The sequence below is a fragment of the Hypomesus nipponensis genome, chromosome 3 (assembly GCF_054491055.1).
Source record: "Hypomesus nipponensis isolate SF chromosome 3, ASM5449105v1, whole genome shotgun sequence".
NCBI lineage: Eukaryota > Metazoa > Chordata > Actinopteri > Osmeriformes > Osmeridae > Hypomesus > Hypomesus nipponensis.
The window spans coordinates 979974-994389 of NC_140363.1; the positions used below are offsets into that span (position 1 = coordinate 979974).

General features: G+C 53.4%; 48 non-coding genes across 48 annotated transcripts; 35 read left to right on the top strand and 13 right to left on the bottom strand.

The window, feature by feature from the left end:
• The first annotated feature begins 76 nt into the window (after positions 1-76).
• On the top strand, positions 77-150 carry trnan-guu (transfer RNA asparagine (anticodon GUU)). Its single transcript has one exon. It is a non-coding gene; the product is annotated as a tRNA-Asn (tRNA).
• A 281-nt stretch (positions 151-431) lies between these two features.
• Positions 432-505, top strand: trnat-agu (transfer RNA threonine (anticodon AGU)). The gene has a single exon. It is a non-coding gene; the product is annotated as a tRNA-Thr (tRNA).
• Positions 506-744: 239 nt separating this feature from the next.
• Positions 745-817, bottom strand: trnak-uuu (transfer RNA lysine (anticodon UUU)). Its single transcript has one exon. It is a non-coding gene; the product is annotated as a tRNA-Lys (tRNA).
• Positions 818-925: 108 nt separating this feature from the next.
• trnar-ucu (transfer RNA arginine (anticodon UCU)) lies at positions 926-1017 on the top strand. Its single transcript is given in 2 exon segments — positions 926-962; positions 982-1017. It is a non-coding gene; the product is annotated as a tRNA-Arg (tRNA).
• A 160-nt stretch (positions 1018-1177) lies between these two features.
• trnan-guu (transfer RNA asparagine (anticodon GUU)) lies at positions 1178-1251 on the top strand. The gene has a single exon. It is a non-coding gene; the product is annotated as a tRNA-Asn (tRNA).
• A 554-nt stretch (positions 1252-1805) lies between these two features.
• Positions 1806-1878, bottom strand: trnak-uuu (transfer RNA lysine (anticodon UUU)). Its single transcript has one exon. It is a non-coding gene; the product is annotated as a tRNA-Lys (tRNA).
• Positions 1879-1990: 112 nt separating this feature from the next.
• On the top strand, positions 1991-2082 carry trnar-ucu (transfer RNA arginine (anticodon UCU)). Its single transcript is given in 2 exon segments — positions 1991-2027; positions 2047-2082. It is a non-coding gene; the product is annotated as a tRNA-Arg (tRNA).
• Positions 2083-2242: 160 nt separating this feature from the next.
• trnan-guu (transfer RNA asparagine (anticodon GUU)) lies at positions 2243-2316 on the top strand. Its single transcript has one exon. It is a non-coding gene; the product is annotated as a tRNA-Asn (tRNA).
• A 281-nt stretch (positions 2317-2597) lies between these two features.
• trnat-agu (transfer RNA threonine (anticodon AGU)) lies at positions 2598-2671 on the top strand. Its single transcript has one exon. It is a non-coding gene; the product is annotated as a tRNA-Thr (tRNA).
• A 239-nt stretch (positions 2672-2910) lies between these two features.
• trnak-uuu (transfer RNA lysine (anticodon UUU)) lies at positions 2911-2983 on the bottom strand. Its single transcript has one exon. It is a non-coding gene; the product is annotated as a tRNA-Lys (tRNA).
• Positions 2984-3091: 108 nt separating this feature from the next.
• On the top strand, positions 3092-3183 carry trnar-ucu (transfer RNA arginine (anticodon UCU)). The gene is given in 2 exon segments: positions 3092-3128; positions 3148-3183. It is a non-coding gene; the product is annotated as a tRNA-Arg (tRNA).
• Positions 3184-3343: 160 nt separating this feature from the next.
• On the top strand, positions 3344-3417 carry trnan-guu (transfer RNA asparagine (anticodon GUU)). Its single transcript has one exon. It is a non-coding gene; the product is annotated as a tRNA-Asn (tRNA).
• Positions 3418-3698: 281 nt separating this feature from the next.
• On the top strand, positions 3699-3772 carry trnat-agu (transfer RNA threonine (anticodon AGU)). The gene has a single exon. It is a non-coding gene; the product is annotated as a tRNA-Thr (tRNA).
• Positions 3773-4011: 239 nt separating this feature from the next.
• trnak-uuu (transfer RNA lysine (anticodon UUU)) lies at positions 4012-4084 on the bottom strand. Its single transcript has one exon. It is a non-coding gene; the product is annotated as a tRNA-Lys (tRNA).
• A 112-nt stretch (positions 4085-4196) lies between these two features.
• Positions 4197-4288, top strand: trnar-ucu (transfer RNA arginine (anticodon UCU)). The gene is given in 2 exon segments: positions 4197-4233; positions 4253-4288. It is a non-coding gene; the product is annotated as a tRNA-Arg (tRNA).
• Positions 4289-4448: 160 nt separating this feature from the next.
• Positions 4449-4522, top strand: trnan-guu (transfer RNA asparagine (anticodon GUU)). Its single transcript has one exon. It is a non-coding gene; the product is annotated as a tRNA-Asn (tRNA).
• A 281-nt stretch (positions 4523-4803) lies between these two features.
• On the top strand, positions 4804-4877 carry trnat-agu (transfer RNA threonine (anticodon AGU)). Its single transcript has one exon. It is a non-coding gene; the product is annotated as a tRNA-Thr (tRNA).
• A 239-nt stretch (positions 4878-5116) lies between these two features.
• trnak-uuu (transfer RNA lysine (anticodon UUU)) lies at positions 5117-5189 on the bottom strand. Its single transcript has one exon. It is a non-coding gene; the product is annotated as a tRNA-Lys (tRNA).
• Positions 5190-5297: 108 nt separating this feature from the next.
• Positions 5298-5389, top strand: trnar-ucu (transfer RNA arginine (anticodon UCU)). Its single transcript is given in 2 exon segments — positions 5298-5334; positions 5354-5389. It is a non-coding gene; the product is annotated as a tRNA-Arg (tRNA).
• Positions 5390-5549: 160 nt separating this feature from the next.
• Positions 5550-5623, top strand: trnan-guu (transfer RNA asparagine (anticodon GUU)). The gene has a single exon. It is a non-coding gene; the product is annotated as a tRNA-Asn (tRNA).
• Positions 5624-5904: 281 nt separating this feature from the next.
• Positions 5905-5978, top strand: trnat-agu (transfer RNA threonine (anticodon AGU)). Its single transcript has one exon. It is a non-coding gene; the product is annotated as a tRNA-Thr (tRNA).
• Positions 5979-6217: 239 nt separating this feature from the next.
• Positions 6218-6290, bottom strand: trnak-uuu (transfer RNA lysine (anticodon UUU)). Its single transcript has one exon. It is a non-coding gene; the product is annotated as a tRNA-Lys (tRNA).
• A 112-nt stretch (positions 6291-6402) lies between these two features.
• trnar-ucu (transfer RNA arginine (anticodon UCU)) lies at positions 6403-6494 on the top strand. Its single transcript is given in 2 exon segments — positions 6403-6439; positions 6459-6494. It is a non-coding gene; the product is annotated as a tRNA-Arg (tRNA).
• Positions 6495-6657: 163 nt separating this feature from the next.
• trnan-guu (transfer RNA asparagine (anticodon GUU)) lies at positions 6658-6731 on the top strand. The gene has a single exon. It is a non-coding gene; the product is annotated as a tRNA-Asn (tRNA).
• Positions 6732-7012: 281 nt separating this feature from the next.
• trnat-agu (transfer RNA threonine (anticodon AGU)) lies at positions 7013-7086 on the top strand. The gene has a single exon. It is a non-coding gene; the product is annotated as a tRNA-Thr (tRNA).
• Positions 7087-7325: 239 nt separating this feature from the next.
• Positions 7326-7398, bottom strand: trnak-uuu (transfer RNA lysine (anticodon UUU)). The gene has a single exon. It is a non-coding gene; the product is annotated as a tRNA-Lys (tRNA).
• Positions 7399-7762: 364 nt separating this feature from the next.
• trnan-guu (transfer RNA asparagine (anticodon GUU)) lies at positions 7763-7836 on the top strand. The gene has a single exon. It is a non-coding gene; the product is annotated as a tRNA-Asn (tRNA).
• A 281-nt stretch (positions 7837-8117) lies between these two features.
• On the top strand, positions 8118-8191 carry trnat-agu (transfer RNA threonine (anticodon AGU)). Its single transcript has one exon. It is a non-coding gene; the product is annotated as a tRNA-Thr (tRNA).
• A 239-nt stretch (positions 8192-8430) lies between these two features.
• Positions 8431-8503, bottom strand: trnak-uuu (transfer RNA lysine (anticodon UUU)). Its single transcript has one exon. It is a non-coding gene; the product is annotated as a tRNA-Lys (tRNA).
• Positions 8504-8867: 364 nt separating this feature from the next.
• trnan-guu (transfer RNA asparagine (anticodon GUU)) lies at positions 8868-8941 on the top strand. Its single transcript has one exon. It is a non-coding gene; the product is annotated as a tRNA-Asn (tRNA).
• Positions 8942-9222: 281 nt separating this feature from the next.
• trnat-agu (transfer RNA threonine (anticodon AGU)) lies at positions 9223-9296 on the top strand. The gene has a single exon. It is a non-coding gene; the product is annotated as a tRNA-Thr (tRNA).
• A 239-nt stretch (positions 9297-9535) lies between these two features.
• Positions 9536-9608, bottom strand: trnak-uuu (transfer RNA lysine (anticodon UUU)). Its single transcript has one exon. It is a non-coding gene; the product is annotated as a tRNA-Lys (tRNA).
• Positions 9609-9720: 112 nt separating this feature from the next.
• Positions 9721-9812, top strand: trnar-ucu (transfer RNA arginine (anticodon UCU)). Its single transcript is given in 2 exon segments — positions 9721-9757; positions 9777-9812. It is a non-coding gene; the product is annotated as a tRNA-Arg (tRNA).
• A 150-nt stretch (positions 9813-9962) lies between these two features.
• trnan-guu (transfer RNA asparagine (anticodon GUU)) lies at positions 9963-10036 on the top strand. Its single transcript has one exon. It is a non-coding gene; the product is annotated as a tRNA-Asn (tRNA).
• Positions 10037-10298: 262 nt separating this feature from the next.
• On the top strand, positions 10299-10372 carry trnat-agu (transfer RNA threonine (anticodon AGU)). The gene has a single exon. It is a non-coding gene; the product is annotated as a tRNA-Thr (tRNA).
• Positions 10373-10611: 239 nt separating this feature from the next.
• On the bottom strand, positions 10612-10684 carry trnak-uuu (transfer RNA lysine (anticodon UUU)). Its single transcript has one exon. It is a non-coding gene; the product is annotated as a tRNA-Lys (tRNA).
• Positions 10685-10796: 112 nt separating this feature from the next.
• On the top strand, positions 10797-10888 carry trnar-ucu (transfer RNA arginine (anticodon UCU)). The gene is given in 2 exon segments: positions 10797-10833; positions 10853-10888. It is a non-coding gene; the product is annotated as a tRNA-Arg (tRNA).
• A 160-nt stretch (positions 10889-11048) lies between these two features.
• Positions 11049-11122, top strand: trnan-guu (transfer RNA asparagine (anticodon GUU)). Its single transcript has one exon. It is a non-coding gene; the product is annotated as a tRNA-Asn (tRNA).
• A 281-nt stretch (positions 11123-11403) lies between these two features.
• trnat-agu (transfer RNA threonine (anticodon AGU)) lies at positions 11404-11477 on the top strand. The gene has a single exon. It is a non-coding gene; the product is annotated as a tRNA-Thr (tRNA).
• Positions 11478-11716: 239 nt separating this feature from the next.
• trnak-uuu (transfer RNA lysine (anticodon UUU)) lies at positions 11717-11789 on the bottom strand. Its single transcript has one exon. It is a non-coding gene; the product is annotated as a tRNA-Lys (tRNA).
• Positions 11790-12153: 364 nt separating this feature from the next.
• On the top strand, positions 12154-12227 carry trnan-guu (transfer RNA asparagine (anticodon GUU)). Its single transcript has one exon. It is a non-coding gene; the product is annotated as a tRNA-Asn (tRNA).
• A 281-nt stretch (positions 12228-12508) lies between these two features.
• On the top strand, positions 12509-12582 carry trnat-agu (transfer RNA threonine (anticodon AGU)). The gene has a single exon. It is a non-coding gene; the product is annotated as a tRNA-Thr (tRNA).
• A 239-nt stretch (positions 12583-12821) lies between these two features.
• trnak-uuu (transfer RNA lysine (anticodon UUU)) lies at positions 12822-12894 on the bottom strand. The gene has a single exon. It is a non-coding gene; the product is annotated as a tRNA-Lys (tRNA).
• Positions 12895-13006: 112 nt separating this feature from the next.
• trnar-ucu (transfer RNA arginine (anticodon UCU)) lies at positions 13007-13098 on the top strand. The gene is given in 2 exon segments: positions 13007-13043; positions 13063-13098. It is a non-coding gene; the product is annotated as a tRNA-Arg (tRNA).
• A 150-nt stretch (positions 13099-13248) lies between these two features.
• On the top strand, positions 13249-13322 carry trnan-guu (transfer RNA asparagine (anticodon GUU)). Its single transcript has one exon. It is a non-coding gene; the product is annotated as a tRNA-Asn (tRNA).
• Positions 13323-13584: 262 nt separating this feature from the next.
• Positions 13585-13658, top strand: trnat-agu (transfer RNA threonine (anticodon AGU)). Its single transcript has one exon. It is a non-coding gene; the product is annotated as a tRNA-Thr (tRNA).
• A 239-nt stretch (positions 13659-13897) lies between these two features.
• On the bottom strand, positions 13898-13970 carry trnak-uuu (transfer RNA lysine (anticodon UUU)). The gene has a single exon. It is a non-coding gene; the product is annotated as a tRNA-Lys (tRNA).
• Positions 13971-14183: 213 nt separating this feature from the next.
• On the top strand, positions 14184-14257 carry trnat-agu (transfer RNA threonine (anticodon AGU)). Its single transcript has one exon. It is a non-coding gene; the product is annotated as a tRNA-Thr (tRNA).
• Positions 14258-14416: the final 159 nt, after the last annotated feature.

Genomic DNA, 14416 nt, shown 5'->3' on the forward strand with positions numbered 1-14416 from the left:
CCGAGCACTCGTCTCCCAGCGTTTCCTTCCATCTTCCGGTCCTTCCATGTTCCGGTCCTGTTTCTGCAAAGACAGGGTCTCTGTGGCGCAATTGGCTAGCGCGTTCGGCTGTTAACCGAAAGGATGGTGGTTCGAGCCCACCCAGGGACGAACGTGTTTTTGTTTGCCTCTGTTGTGGGTCATGCCTGTGTGGCAAATGAGCTGTTCCGCCGTCGGAGCTGGAAAATGTCTGAAAAATGCAGTCCTACGCTCTGCCAACGGAGCTGTCAAAAGGTGAGCGAGTGGGAGGTTTTATTTGCGAGGAAGGCATGCGATCCCCCATTTTGGGCATGACCTTCTCAGGTGGCTTGCGAAGATGCTGTCGACCCCACCTTAAAGCACCCACTCGAAGAGGAAACAGAAGGTTGCGCTCGTCTCTGTTGACAAAGCGAGGCGCCGTGGCTTAGTTGGTCAAAGCGCCTGTCTAGTAAACAGGAGATCCTGAGTTCAAATCTCAGAGGCGCCTTTTTAGGCGCAGGTGTCAGCTCAATTTTGCATCCTTTGTCTCAAAGTCATGGGGTGCAACGGAGACAAAGGTTGCGTGCCACAAGTCACGCTCTGTGGTTTGAACACACAGCTAACCCAGGAACTTGAATGCTGGACCCTGCCATTAAAAGCTTCCGTTGTTCCCTCAAAGTCAGGTACATAAGAGAGACAAATTTGGCCCGCTTCATCCCGCGCTGCCACACGGTTTGAGGACCCTTTCGCCCGAACAGGGACTTGAACCCTGGACCCTCAGATTAAAAGTCTGATGCTCTGCCGACTGAGCTATCCGGCTTCTGGAAAGGCAACACTGAGCTTTTCGTGGAACATCTGCATGTACAGCTCCTTCGCCACTCAAACCCCTAAGTATGGTATGGCGAATCCAAACAGGTTAAGCACTGGTGGCTCTGTGGCGCAATGGATAGCGCATTGGACTTCTAGGCAGGGGGAGGAAAAGCCATTCAAAGGTTGTGGGTTCGAGTCCCACCAGAGTCGTTTGGATTTTTTCCCCCAAGCTCCCGTCGACCGATCGCGGGAAGAGTCATTTGTGCGGCCGCTCCTCCTCTTCTTCACGGGACTCCGAGCACTCGTCTCCCAGCGTTTCCTTCCATCTTCCGGTCCTTCCATGTTCCGGTCCTGTTTCTGCAAAGACAGGGTCTCTGTGGCGCAATTGGCTAGCGCGATCGGCTGTTAACCGAAAGGATGGTGGTTCGAGCCCACCCAGGGACGAACGTGTTTTTGTTTGCCTCTGTTGTGGGTCATGCCTGTGTGGCAAATTAGCTGTTCCGCCGTCGGAGCTGGAAAATGTCTAAAAAATTCAGTCCTACGCTCTGCCAACGGAGCTGTCAAAAGGTGAGCGAGTGGGAGGTTTTATTTGCGAGGAAGGCATGCGATCCCCCATTTTGGGCATGACCTTCTCAGGTGGCTTGCGAAGATGCTGTCGACCCCACCTTAAAGCACCCACTCGAAGAAGAAACAGAAGGTTGCGCTCGTCTCTGTTGACAAAGCGAGGCGCCGAATCTCAGTGGAATCTCAGCGGCGCCTTTTTAGGCGCAGGTGTCAGCTCAATTTTGCATCCTTTGTCTCAAAGTCATGGGGTGCAACGGAGACAAAGGTTGCGTGCCACAAGTCACGCTCTGTGGTTTGAACACACAGCTAACCCAGGAACTTGAATGCTGGACCCTCCCATTAAAAGCTTCCGTTGTTCCCTCAAAGTCAGGTACATAAGAGAGACAAATTTGGCCCGCTTCATCCCGCGCTGCCACACGGTTTGAGGACCCTTTCGCCCGAACAGGGACTTGAACCCTGGACCCTCAGATTAAAAGTCTGATGCTCTGCCGACTGAGCTATCCGGGCTCTGGAACTGCAAGCAACACTGAGCTTTTCGTGGAACATCTGCATGTACAGCTCCTTCGCCACTCAAACCCCTAAGTATGGTATGGCGAATCCAAACAGGTTTAGCACTGGGGGCTCTGTGGCGCAATGGATAGCGCATTGGACTTCTAGGCAGGGGGAGGAAAATCCATTCAAAGGTTGTGGGTTCGAGTCCCACCAGAGTCGTTTGGATTTTTTCCCCCAAGCTCCCGTCGACCGATCGCGGGAAGAGTCATTTGTGCGGCCGCTCCTCCTCTTCTTCACGGGACTCCGAGCACTCGTCTCCCAGCGTTTCCTTCCATCTTCCGGTCCTTCCATGTTCCGGTCCTGTTTCTGCAAAGACAGGGTCTCTGTGGCGCAATTGGCTAGCGCGTTCGGCTGTTAACCGAAAGGATGGTGGTTCGAGCCCACCCAGGGACGAATGTGTTTTTGTTTGCCTCTGTTGTGGGTCATGCCTGTGTGGCAAATGAGCTGTTCCGCCGTCGGAGCTGGAAAATGTCTGAAAAATGCAGTCCTACGCTCTGCCAACGGAGCTGTCAAAAGGTGAGCGAGTGGGAGGTTTTATTTGCGAGGAAGGCATGCGATCCCCCATTTTGGGCATGACCTTCTCAGGTGGCTTGCGAAGATGCTGTCGACCCCACCTTAAAGCACCCACTCGAAGAGGAAACAGAAGGTTGCGCTCGTCTCTGTTGACAAAGCGAGGCGCCGTGGCTTAGTTGGTCAAAGCGCCTGTATAGTAAACAGGAGATCCTGAGTTCAAATCTCAGCGGCGCCTTTTTAGGCGCAGGTGTCAGCTCAATTTTGCGTCCTTTGTCTCAAAGTCATGGGGTGCAACGGAGACAAAGGTTGCGTGCCTCAAGTCACGCTCTGTGGTTTGAACACACAGCTAACCCAGGAACTTGAATGCTGGACCCTCCCATTAAAAGCTTCCGTTGTTCCCTCAAAGTCAGGTACATAAGAGAGACAAATTTGGCCCGCTTCATCCCGCGCTGCCACACGGTTTGAGGACCCTTTCGCCCGAACAGGGACTTGAACCCTGGACCCTCAGATTAAAAGTCTGATGCTCTGCCGACTGAGCTATCCGGCTTCTGGAAAGGCAACACTGAGCTTTTCGTGGAACATCTGCATGTACAGCTCCTTCGCCACTCAAACCCCTAAGTATGGTATGGCGAATCCAAACAGGTTAAGCACTGGTGGCTCTGTGGCGCAATGGATAGCGCATTGGACTTCTAGGCAGGGGGAGGAAAAGCCATTCAAAGGTTGTGGGTTCGAGTCCCACCAGAGTCGTTTGGATTTTTTCCCCCAAGCTCCCGTCGACCGATCGCGGGAAGAGTCATTTGTGCGGCCGCTCCTCCTCTTCTTCACGGGACTCCGAGCACTCGTCTCCCAGCGTTTCCTTCCATCTTCCGGTCCTTCCATGTTCCGGTCCTGTTTCTGCAAAGACAGGGTCTCTGTGGCGCAATTGGCTAGCGCGATCGGCTGTTAACCGAAAGGATGGTGGTTCGAGCCCACCCAGGGACGAACGTGTTTTTGTTTGCCTCTGTTGTGGGTCATGCCTGTGTGGCAAATTAGCTGTTCCGCCGTCGGAGCTGGAAAATGTCTAAAAAATGCAGTCCTACGCTCTGCCAACGGAGCTGTCAAAAGGTGAGCGAGTGGGAGGTTTTATTTGCGAGGAAGGCATGCGATCCCCCATTTTGGGCATGACCTTCTCAGGTGGCTTGCGAAGATGCTGTCGACCCCACCTTAAAGCACCCACTCAAAGAGGAACAAGAAGGCTGAGCTCGTCTCGGTTGACAAAGCGAGGCGCCGTCGCTTAGTTGGTCAAAGCGCCTGTCTAGTAAACAGGAGATCCTGAGTTCAAATCTCAGCGGCGCCTTTTTAGGCGCAGGTGTCAGCTCAATTTTGCATCCTTTGTCTCAAAGTCATGGGGTGCAACGGAGACAAAGGTTGCGTGCCTCAAGTCACGCTCTGTGGTTTGAACACACAGCTAACCCAGGAACTTGAATGCTGGACCCTCCCATTAAAAGCTTCCGTTGTTCCCTCAAAGTCAGGTACATAAGAGAGACAAATTTGGCCCGCTTCATCCCGCGCTGCCACACGGTTTGAGGACCCTTTCGCCCGAACAGGGACTTGAACCCTGGACCCTCAGATTAAAAGTCTGATGCTATGCCGACTGAGCTATCCGGGCTCTGGAACGGCAGGCAACACTGAGCTTTTCGTGGAACATCTGCATATACACCTCCTTCGCCACTCAAACCCCTAAGTATGGTATGGCGAATCCAAACAGGTTCAGCACTGGGGGCTCTGTGGCGCAATGGATAGCGCATTGGACTTCTAGGCAGGGAGAGGAAAAGCCATTCAAAGGTTGTGGGTTCGAGTCCCACCAGAGTCGTTCGGATTTTTTCCCCCAAGCTCCCGTCGACCGATCGCGGGAAGAGTCATTTGTGCGGCCGCTCCTCCTCTTCTTCACGGGACTCCGAGCACTCGTCTCCCAGCGTTTCCTTCCATCTTCCGGTCCTTCCATGTTCCGGTCCTGTTTCTGCAAAGACAGGGTCTCTGTGGCGCAATTGGCTAGCGCGTTCGGCTGTTAACCGAAAGGATGGTGGTTCGAGCCCACCCAGGGACGAACGTGTTTTTGTTTGCCTCTGTTGTGGGTCATGCCTGTGTGGCAAATGAGCTGTTCCGCCGTCGGAGCTGGAAAATGTCTGAAAAATGCAGTCCTACGCTCTGCCAACGGAGCTGTCAAAAGGTGAGCGAGTGGGAGGTTTTATTTGCGAGGAAGGCATGCGATCCCCCATTTTGGGCATGACCTTCTCAGGTGGCTTGCGAAGATGCTGTCGACCCCACCTTAAAGCACCCACTCGAAGAGGAAACAGAAGGTTGCGCTCGTCTCTGTTGACAAAGCGAGGCGCCGTGGCTTAGTTGGTCAAAGCGCCTGTCTAGTAAACAGGAGATCCTGAGTTCAAATCTCAGAGGCGCCTTTTTAGGCGCAGGTGTCAGCTCAATTTTGCATCCTTTGTCTCAAAGTCATGGGGTGCAACGGAGACAAAGGTTGCGTGCCACAAGTCACGCTCTGTGGTTTGAACACACAGCTAACCCAGGAACTTGAATGCTGGACCCTGCCATTAAAAGCTTCCGTTGTTCCCTCAAAGTCAGGTACATAAGAGAGACAAATTTGGCCCGCTTCATCCCGCGCTGCCACACGGTTTGAGGACCCTTTCGCCCGAACAGGGACTTGAACCCTGGACCCTCAGATTAAAAGTCTGATGCTCTGCCGACTGAGCTATCCGGCTTCTGGAAAGGCAACACTGAGCTTTTCGTGGAACATCTGCATGTACAGCTCCTTCGCCACTCAAACCCCTAAGTATGGTATGGCGAATCCAAACAGGTTAAGCACTGGTGGCTCTGTGGCGCAATGGATAGCGCATTGGACTTCTAGGCAGGGGGAGGAAAAGCCATTCAAAGGTTGTGGGTTCGAGTCCCACCAGAGTCGTTTGGATTTTTTCCCCCAAGCTCCCGTCGACCGATCGCGGGAAGAGTCATTTGTGCGGCCGCTCCTCCTCTTCTTCACGGGACTCCGAGCACTCGTCTCCCAGCGTTTCCTTCCATCTTCCGGTCCTTCCATGTTCCGGTCCTGTTTCTGCAAAGACAGGGTCTCTGTGGCGCAATTGGCTAGCGCGATCGGCTGTTAACCGAAAGGATGGTGGTTCGAGCCCACCCAGGGACGAACGTGTTTTTGTTTGCCTCTGTTGTGGGTCATGCCTGTGTGGCAAATTAGCTGTTCCGCCGTCGGAGCTGGAAAATGTCTAAAAAATTCAGTCCTACGCTCTGCCAACGGAGCTGTCAAAAGGTGAGCGAGTGGGAGGTTTTATTTGCGAGGAAGGCATGCGATCCCCCATTTTGGGCATGACCTTCTCAGGTGGCTTGCGAAGATGCTGTCGACCCCACCTTAAAGCACCCACTCGAAGAGGAAACAGAAGGTTGCGCTCGTCTCTGTTGACAAAGCGAGGCGCCGTGGCTTAGTTGGTCAAAGCGCCTGTCTAGTAAACAGGAGATCCTGAGTTCAAATCTCAGCGGCGCCTTTTTAGGCGCAGGTGTCAGCTCAATTTTGCATCCTTTGTCTCAAAGTCATGGGGTGCAACAGAGACAAAGGTTGCGTGCCACAAGTCACGCTCTGTGGTTTGAACACACAGCTAACCCAGGAACTTGAATGCTGGACCCTGCCATTAAAAGCTTCCGTTGTTCCCTCAAAGTCAGATACATAAGAGAGACAAATTTGGCCCGCTTCATCCCGCGCTGGCACACGGTTTGAGGACCCTTTCGCCCGAACAGGGACTTGAACCCTGGACCCTCAGATTAAAAGTCTGATGCTCTGCCGACTGAGCTATCCGGGCTCTGGAACGGCAGGCAACACTGAGCTTTTCGTGGAACATCTGCATATACACCTCCTTCGCCACTCAAACCCCTAAGTATGGTATGGCGAATCCAAACAGGTTCAGGACTGGGGGCTCTGTGGCGCAATGGATAGCGCATTGGACTTCTAGGCAGGGGGAGGAAAAGCCATTCAAAGGTTGTGGGTTCGAGTCCCACCAGAGTCGTTCGCGTTTTTTCTTCCCCCAAGCTCCCGTCGACCGATCGCGGGAAGAGTCATTTGTGCGGCCGCTCCTCCTCTTCTTCACGGGACTCCGAGCACTCGTCTCCCAGCGTTTCCTTCCATCTTCCGGTCCTTCCATGTTCCGGTCCTGATTCTGCAAAGACAGGGTCTCTGTGGCGCAATTGGCTAGCGCGTTCGGCTGTTAACCGAAAGGATGGTGGTTCGAGCCCACCCAGGGACGAACGTGTTTTTGTTTGCCTCTGTTGTGGGTCATGCCTGTGTGGCAAATGAGCTGTTCCGCCGTCGGAGCTGGAAAATGTCTGAAAAATGCAGTCCTACGCTCTGCCAACGGAGCTGTCAAAAGGTGAGCGAGTGGGAGGTTTTATTTGCGAGGAAGGCATGCGATCCCCCATTTTGGGCATGACCTTCTCAGGTGGCTTGCGAAGATGCTGTCGACCCCACCTTAAAGCACCCACTCAAAGAGGAACAAGAAGGCTGAGCTCGTCTCGGTTGACAAAGCGAGGCGCCGTCGCTTAGTTGGTCAAAGCGCCTGTCTAGTAAACAGGAGATCCTGAGTTCAAATCTCAGCGGCGCCTTTTTAGGCGCAGGTGTCAGCTCAATTTTGCATCCTTTGTCTCAAAGTCATGGGGTGCAACGGAGACAAAGGTTGCGTGCCTCAAGTCACGCTCTGTGGTTTGAACACACAGCTAACCCAGGAACTTGAATGCTGGACCCTCCCATTAAAAGCTTCCGTTGTTCCCTCAAAGTCAGGTACATAAGAGAGACAAATTTGGCCCGCTTCATCCCGCGCTGCCACACGGTTTGAGGACCCTTTCGCCCGAACAGGGACTTGAACCCTGGACCCTCAGATTAAAAGTCTGATGCTATGCCGACTGAGCTATCCGGGCTCTGGAACGGCAGGCAACACTGAGCTTTTCGTGGAACATCTGCATATACACCTCCTTCGCCACTCAAACCCCTAAGTATGGTATGGCGAATCCAAACAGGTTTAGCACTGGGGGCTCTGTGGCGCAATGGATAGCACATTGGACTTCTAGGCAGGGGGAGGAAAAGCCATTCAAAGGTTGTGGGTTCGAGTCCCACCACAGTCGTTCAGATTTTTTCCCCCAAGCTCCCGTCGACCGATCGCGGGAAGAGTCATTTGTGCGGCCGCTCCTCCTCTTCTTCACGGGACTCCGAGCACTCGTCTCCCAGCGTTTCCTTCCATCTTCCGGTCCTTCCATGTTCCGGTCCTGATTCTGCAAAGACAGGGTCTCTGTGGCGCAATTGGCTAGCGCGTTCGGCTGTTAACCGAAAGGATGGTGGTTCGAGCCCACCCAGGGACGAACGTGTTTTTGTTTGCCTCTGTTGTGGGTCATGCCTGTGTGGCAAATGAGCTGTTCCGCCGTCAGAGCTGGAAAATGTCTGAAAAATGCAGTCCTACGCTCTGCCAACGGAGCTGTCAAAAGGTGAGCGAGTGGGAGGTTTTATTTGCGAGGAAGGCATGCGATCCCCCATTTTGGGCATGACCTTCTCAGGTGGCTTGCGAAGATGCTGTCGACCCCACCTTAAAGCACCCACTCAAAGAGGAACAAGAAGGCTGAGCTCGTCTCGGTTGACAAAGCGAGGCGCCGTCGCTTAGTTGGTCAAAGCGCCTGTCTAGTAAACAGGAGATCCTGAGTTCAAATCTCAGCGGCGCCTTTTTAGGCGCAGGTGTCAGCTCAATTTTGCATCCTTTGTCTCAAAGTCATGGGGTGCAACGGAGACAAAGGTTGCGTGCCTCAAGTCACGCTCTGTGGTTTGAACACACAGCTAACCCAGGAACTTGAATGCTGGACCCTCCCATTAAAAGCTTCCGTTGTTCCCTCAAAGTCAGGTACATAAGAGAGACAAATTTGGCCCGCTTCATCCCGCGCTGCCACACGGTTTGAGGACCCTTTCGCCCGAACAGGGACTTGAACCCTGGACCCTCAGATTAAAAGTCTGATGCTATGCCGACTGAGCTATCCGGGCTCTGGAACGGCAGGCAACACTGAGCTTTTCGTGGAACATCTGCATATACACCTCCTTCGCCACTCAAACCCCTAAGTATGGTATGGCGAATCCAAACAGGTTTAGCACTGGGGGCTCTGTGGCGCAATGGATAGCACATTGGACTTCTAGGCAGGGGGAGGAAAAGCCATTCAAAGGTTGTGGGTTCGAGTCCCACCACAGTCGTTCAGATTTTTTCCCCCAAGCTCCCGTCGACCGATCGCGGGAAGAGTCATTTGTGCGGCCGCTCCTCCTCTTCTTCACGGGACTCCGAGCACTCGTCTCCCAGCGTTTCCTTCCATCTTCCGGTCCTTCCATGTTCCGGTCCTGTTTCTGCAAAGACAGGGTCTCTGTGGCGCAATTGGCTAGCGCGATCGGCTGTTAACCGAAAGGATGGTGGTTCGAGCCCACCCAGGGACGAACGTGTTTTTGTTTGCCTCTGTTGTGGGTCATGCCTGTGTGACAAATGAGCTGTTCCGCCGTCGGAGCTGGAAAATGTCTGAAAAATGCAGTCCTACGCTCTGCCAACGGAGCTGTCAAAAGGTGAGCGAGTGGGAGGTTTTATTTGCGAGGAAGGCATGCGATCCCCCATTTTGGGCATGACCTTCTCAGGTGGCTTGCGAAGATGCTGTCGACCCCACCTTAAAGCACCCACTCGAAGAGGAAACAGAAGGTTGCGCTCGTCTCTGTTGACAAAGCGAGGCGCCGTGGCTTAGTTGGTCAAAGCGCCTGTCTAGTAAACAGGAGATCCTGAGTTCAAATCTCAGCGGCGCCTTTTTAGGCGCAGGTGTCAGCTCAATTTTGCATCCTTTGTCTCAAAGTCATGGGGTGCAACGGAGACAAAGGTTGCGTGCCACAAGTCACGCTCTGTGGTTTGAACACACAGCTAACCCAGGAACTTGAATGCTGGACCCTCCCATTAAAAGCTTCCGTTGTTCCCTCAAAGTCAGGTACATAAGAGAGACAAATTTGGCCCGCTTCATCCCGCGCTGCCACACGGTTTGAGGACCCTTTCGCCCGAACAGGGACTTGAACCCTGGACCCTCAGATTAAAAGTCTGATGCTCTGCCGACTGAGCTATCCGGGCTCTGGAACTGCAGGCAACACTGAGCTTTTCGTGGAACATCTGCATGTACAGCTCCTTCGCCACTCAAACCCCTAAGTATGGTATGGCGAATCCAAACAGGTTCAACACTGGGGGCTCTGTGGCGCAATGGATAGCGCATTGGACTTCTAGGCAGGGGGAGGAAAAGCCATTCAAAGGTTGTGGGTTCGAGTCCCACCAGAGTCGTTCGCGTTTTTGCTCCCGTCGACCGATCGCGGGAAGTCATTTGTGCGGCTGCTCCTCCTCTTCTTCACGGGACTCCGAGCACTCGTCTCCCAGCGTTTCCTTCCATCTTCCGGTCCTTCCATGTTCCGGTCCTGTTTCTGCAAAGACAGGGTCTCTGTGGCGCAATTGGCTAGCGCGTTCGGCTGTTAACCGAAAGGATGGTGGTTCGAGCCCACCCAGGGACTAACGTGTCCTTGTTTGCCTCTGTTGTGGGTCATGCCTGTGTGACAAATGAGCTGTTCCGCCGTCGGGTCTGAAAAATGCAGTCCTACGCTCTGCCAACTGAGCTGTGAGAAAGTGGGAGGTTTTATTTGCAAGGAAGGCATGCGATCCCCCATTTTGGGCATGACCTTCTCAGGTGGCTTGCGAAGATGCTGTCGACCCCACCTTAAAGCACCCACTCAAAGAGGAACAAGAAGGCTGAGCTCGTCTCGGTTGACAAAGCGAGGCGCCGTGGCTTAGTTGGTCAAAGCGCCTGTCTAGTAAACAGGAGATCCTGAGTTCAAATCTCAGCGGCGCCTTTTTAGGCGCAGGTGTCAGCTCAATTTTGCATCCTTTGTCTCAAAGTCATGGGGTGCAACGGAGACAAAGGTTGCGTGCCACAAGTCACGCTCTGTGGTTTGAACACACAGCTAACCCAGGAACTTGAATGCTGGACCCTGCCATTAAAAGCTTCCGTTGTTCCCTCAAAGTCAGATACATAAGAGAGACAAATTTGGCCCGCTTCATCCCGCGCTGGCACACGGTTTGAGGACCCTTTCGCCCAAACAGGGACTTGAACCCTGGACCCTCAGATTAAAAGTCTGATGCTCTGCCGACTGAGCTATCCGGGCTCTGGAACGGCAGGCAACACTGAGCTTTTCGTGGAACATCTGCATATACACCTCCTTCGCCACTCAAACCCCTAAGTATGGTATGGCGAATCCAAACAGGTTCAGCACTGGGGGCTCTGTGGCGCAATACATAGCGCATTGGACTTCTAGGCAGGGGGAGGAAAAGCCATTCAAAGGTTGTGGGTTCGAGTCCCACCAGAGTCGTTTGGATTTTTTCCCCCAAGCTCCCGTCGACCGATCGCGGGAAGAGTCATTTGTGCGGCCGCTCCTCCTCTTCTTCACGGGACTCCGAGCACTCGTCTCCCAGCGTTTCCTTCCATCTTCCGGTCCTTCCATGTTCCGGTCCTGTTTCTGCAAAGACAGGGTCTCTGTGGCGCAATTGGCTAGCGCGTTCGGCTGTTAACCGAAAGGATGGTGGTTCGAGCCCACCCAGGGACGAACGTGTTTTTGTTTGCCTCTGTTGTGGGTCATGCCTGTGTGGCAAATTAGCTGTTCCGCCATCGGAGCTGGAAAATGTCTGAAAAATGCAGTCCTACGCTCTGCCAACGGAGCTGTCAAAAGGTGAGCGAGTGGGAGGTTTTATTTGCGAGGAAGGCATGCGATCCCCCATTTTGGGCATGACCTTCTCAGGTGGCTTGCGAAGATGCTGTCGACCCCACCTTAAAGCACCCACTCGAAGAGGAAACAGAAGGTTGCGCTCGTCTCTGTTGACAAAGCGAGGCGCCGTGGCTTAGTTGGTCAAAGCGCCTGTCTAGTAAACAGGAGATCCTGAGTTCAAATCTCAGCGGCGCCTTTTTAGGCGCAGGTGTCAGCTCAATTTTGCATCCTTTGTCTCAAAGTCATGGGGTGCAACGGAGACAAAGGTTGCGTGCCACAAGTCACGCTCTGTGGTTTGAACACACAGCTAACCCAGGAACTTGAATGCTGGACCCTCCCATTAAAAGCTTCCGTTGTTCCCTCAAAGTCAGGTACATAAGAGAGACAAATTTGGCCCGCTTCATCCCGCGCTGCCACGCGGTTTGAGGACCCTTTCGCCCGAACAGGGACTTGAACCCTGGACCCTCAGATTAAAAGTCTGATGCTCTGCCGACTGAGCTATCCGGGCTCTGGAACTGCAAGCAACACTGAGCTTTTCGTGGAACATCTGCATGTACAGCTCCTTCGCCACTCAAACCCCTAAGTATGGTATGGCGAATCCAAACAGGTTTAGCACTGGGGGCTCTGTGGCGCAATGGATAGCACATTGGACTTCTAGGCAGGGGGAGGAAAAGCCATTCAAAGGTTGTGGGTTCGAGTCCCACCACAGTCGTTCAGATTTTTTCCCCCAAGCTCCCGTCGACCGATCGCGGGAAGAGTCATTTGTGCGGCCGCTCCTCCTCTTCTTCACGGGACTCCGAGCACTCGTCTCCCAGCGTTTCCTTCCATCTTCCGGTCCTTCCATGTTCCGGTCCTGTTTCTGCAAAGACAGGGTCTCTGTGGCGCAATTGGCTAGCGCGATCGGCTGTTAACCGAAAGGATGGTGGTTCGAGCCCACCCAGGGACGAACGTGTTTTTGTTTGCCTCTGTTGTGGGTCATGCCTGTGTGACAAATGAGCTGTTCCGCCGTCGGAGCTGGAAAATGTCTGAAAAATGCAGTCCTACGCTCTGCCAACGGAGCTGTCAAAAGGTGAGCGAGTGGGAGGTTTTATTTGCGAGGAAGGCATGCGATCCCCCATTTTGGGCATGACCTTCTCAGGTGGCTTGCGAAGATGCTGTCGACCCCACCTTAAAGCACCCACTCGAAGAGGAAACAGAAGGTTGCGCTCGTCTCTGTTGACAAAGCGAGGCGCCGTGGCTTAGTTGGTCAAAGCGCCTGTCTAGTAAACAGGAGATCCTGAGTTCAAATCTCAGCGGCGCCTTTTTAGGCGCAGGTGTCAGCTCAATTTTGCATCCTTTGTCTCAAAGTCATGGGGTGCAACGGAGACAAAGGTTGCGTGCCACAAGTCACGCTCTGTGGTTTGAACACACAGCTAACCCAGGAACTTGAATGCTGGACCCTCCCATTAAAAGCTTCCGTTGTTCCCTCAAAGTCAGGTACATAAGAGAGACAAATTTGGCCCGCTTCATCCCGCGCTGCCACACGGTTTGAGGACCCTTTCGCCCGAACAGGGACTTGAACCCTGGACCCTCAGATTAAAAGTCTGATGCTCTGCCGACTGAGCTATCCGGGCTCTGGAACTGCAGGCAACACTGAGCTTTTCGTGGAACATCTGCATGTACAGCTCCTTCGCCACTCAAATCCCTAAGTATGGTATGGCGAATCCAAACAGGTTTAGCACTGGGGGCTCTGTGGCGCAATGGATAGCGCATTGGACTTCTAGGAAGGGGGAGGAAAAGCCATTCAAAGGTTGTGGGTTCGAGTCCCACCAGAGTCGTTCGCGTTTTTGCTCCCGTCGACCGATCGCGGGAAGTCATTTGTGCGGCTGCTCCTCCTCTTCTTCACGGGACTCCGAGCACTCGTCTCCCAGCGTTTCCTTCCATCTTCCGGTCCTTCCATGTTCCGGTCCTGTTTCTGCAAAGACAGGGTCTCTGTGGCGCAATTGGCTAGCGCGTTCGGCTGTTAACCGAAAGGATGGTGGTTCGAGCCCACCCAGGGACTAACGTGTCCTTGTTTGCCTCTGTTGTGGGTCATGCCTGTGTGACAAATGAGCTGTTCCGCCGTCGGGTCTGAAAAATGCAGTCCTACGCTCTGCCAACTGAGCTGTGAGAAAGTGGGAGGTTTTATTTGCAAGGAAGGCATGCGATCCCCCATTTTGGGCATGACCTTCTCAGGTGGCTTGCGAAGATGCTGTCGACCCCACCTTAAAGCACCCACTCGAAGAGGAAACAGAAGGTTGCGCTCGTCTCTGTTGACAAAGCGAGGCGCCGTGGCTTAGTTGGTCAAAGCGCCTGTCTAGTAAACAGGAGATCCTGAGTTCAAATCTCAGCGGCGCCTTTTTAGGCGCAGGTGTCAGCTCAATTTTGCATCCTTTGTCTCAAAGTCATGGGGTGCAACGGAGACAAAGGTTGCGTGCCGCAAGTCACGCTCTGTGGTTTGAACACACAGCTAACCCAGGAACTTGAATGCTGGACCCTCCCATTAAAAGCTTCCGTTGTTCCCTCAAAGTCAGGTACATAAGAGAGACAAATTTGGCCCGCTTCATCCCGCGCTGCCACACGGTTTGAGGACCCTTTCGCCCAAACAGGGACTTGAACCCTGGACCCTCAGATTAAAAGTCTGATGCTCTGCCGACTGAGCTATCCGGGCTCTGAAACAGCAGGCAACACTGAGCTTTTCGTGGAACATCTGCATGTACAGCTCCTTCGCCACTCAAACCCCTAAGTATGGTATGGCGAATCCAAACAGGTTTAGCACTGGGGGCTCTGTGGCGCACTGGATACCGGATGCTGTTGACCCCACCTTAAAGCCCCCACTCGAAGAGGAAACAGAAGGCTGAGCTCGTCTCAGTTGACAAAGCGAGGCGCCGTGGCTTAGTTGGTCAAAGCGCCTGTCTAGTAAACAGGAGATCCTGAGTTCAAATCTCAGCGGCGCCTTGTTAGGCGCAGGTGTCAGCTCAATTTTGCATCCTTTGTCTCAAAGTCATGGGGTGCAAATCCTGAGTTCAAATCTCAGCAGCGCAGAAAGGGAGTAGGTAGCCTTTTGGTCAGATGAAACAGAGCAGTTGTACATCAAAGTAGATTTGTGTTTTTTAT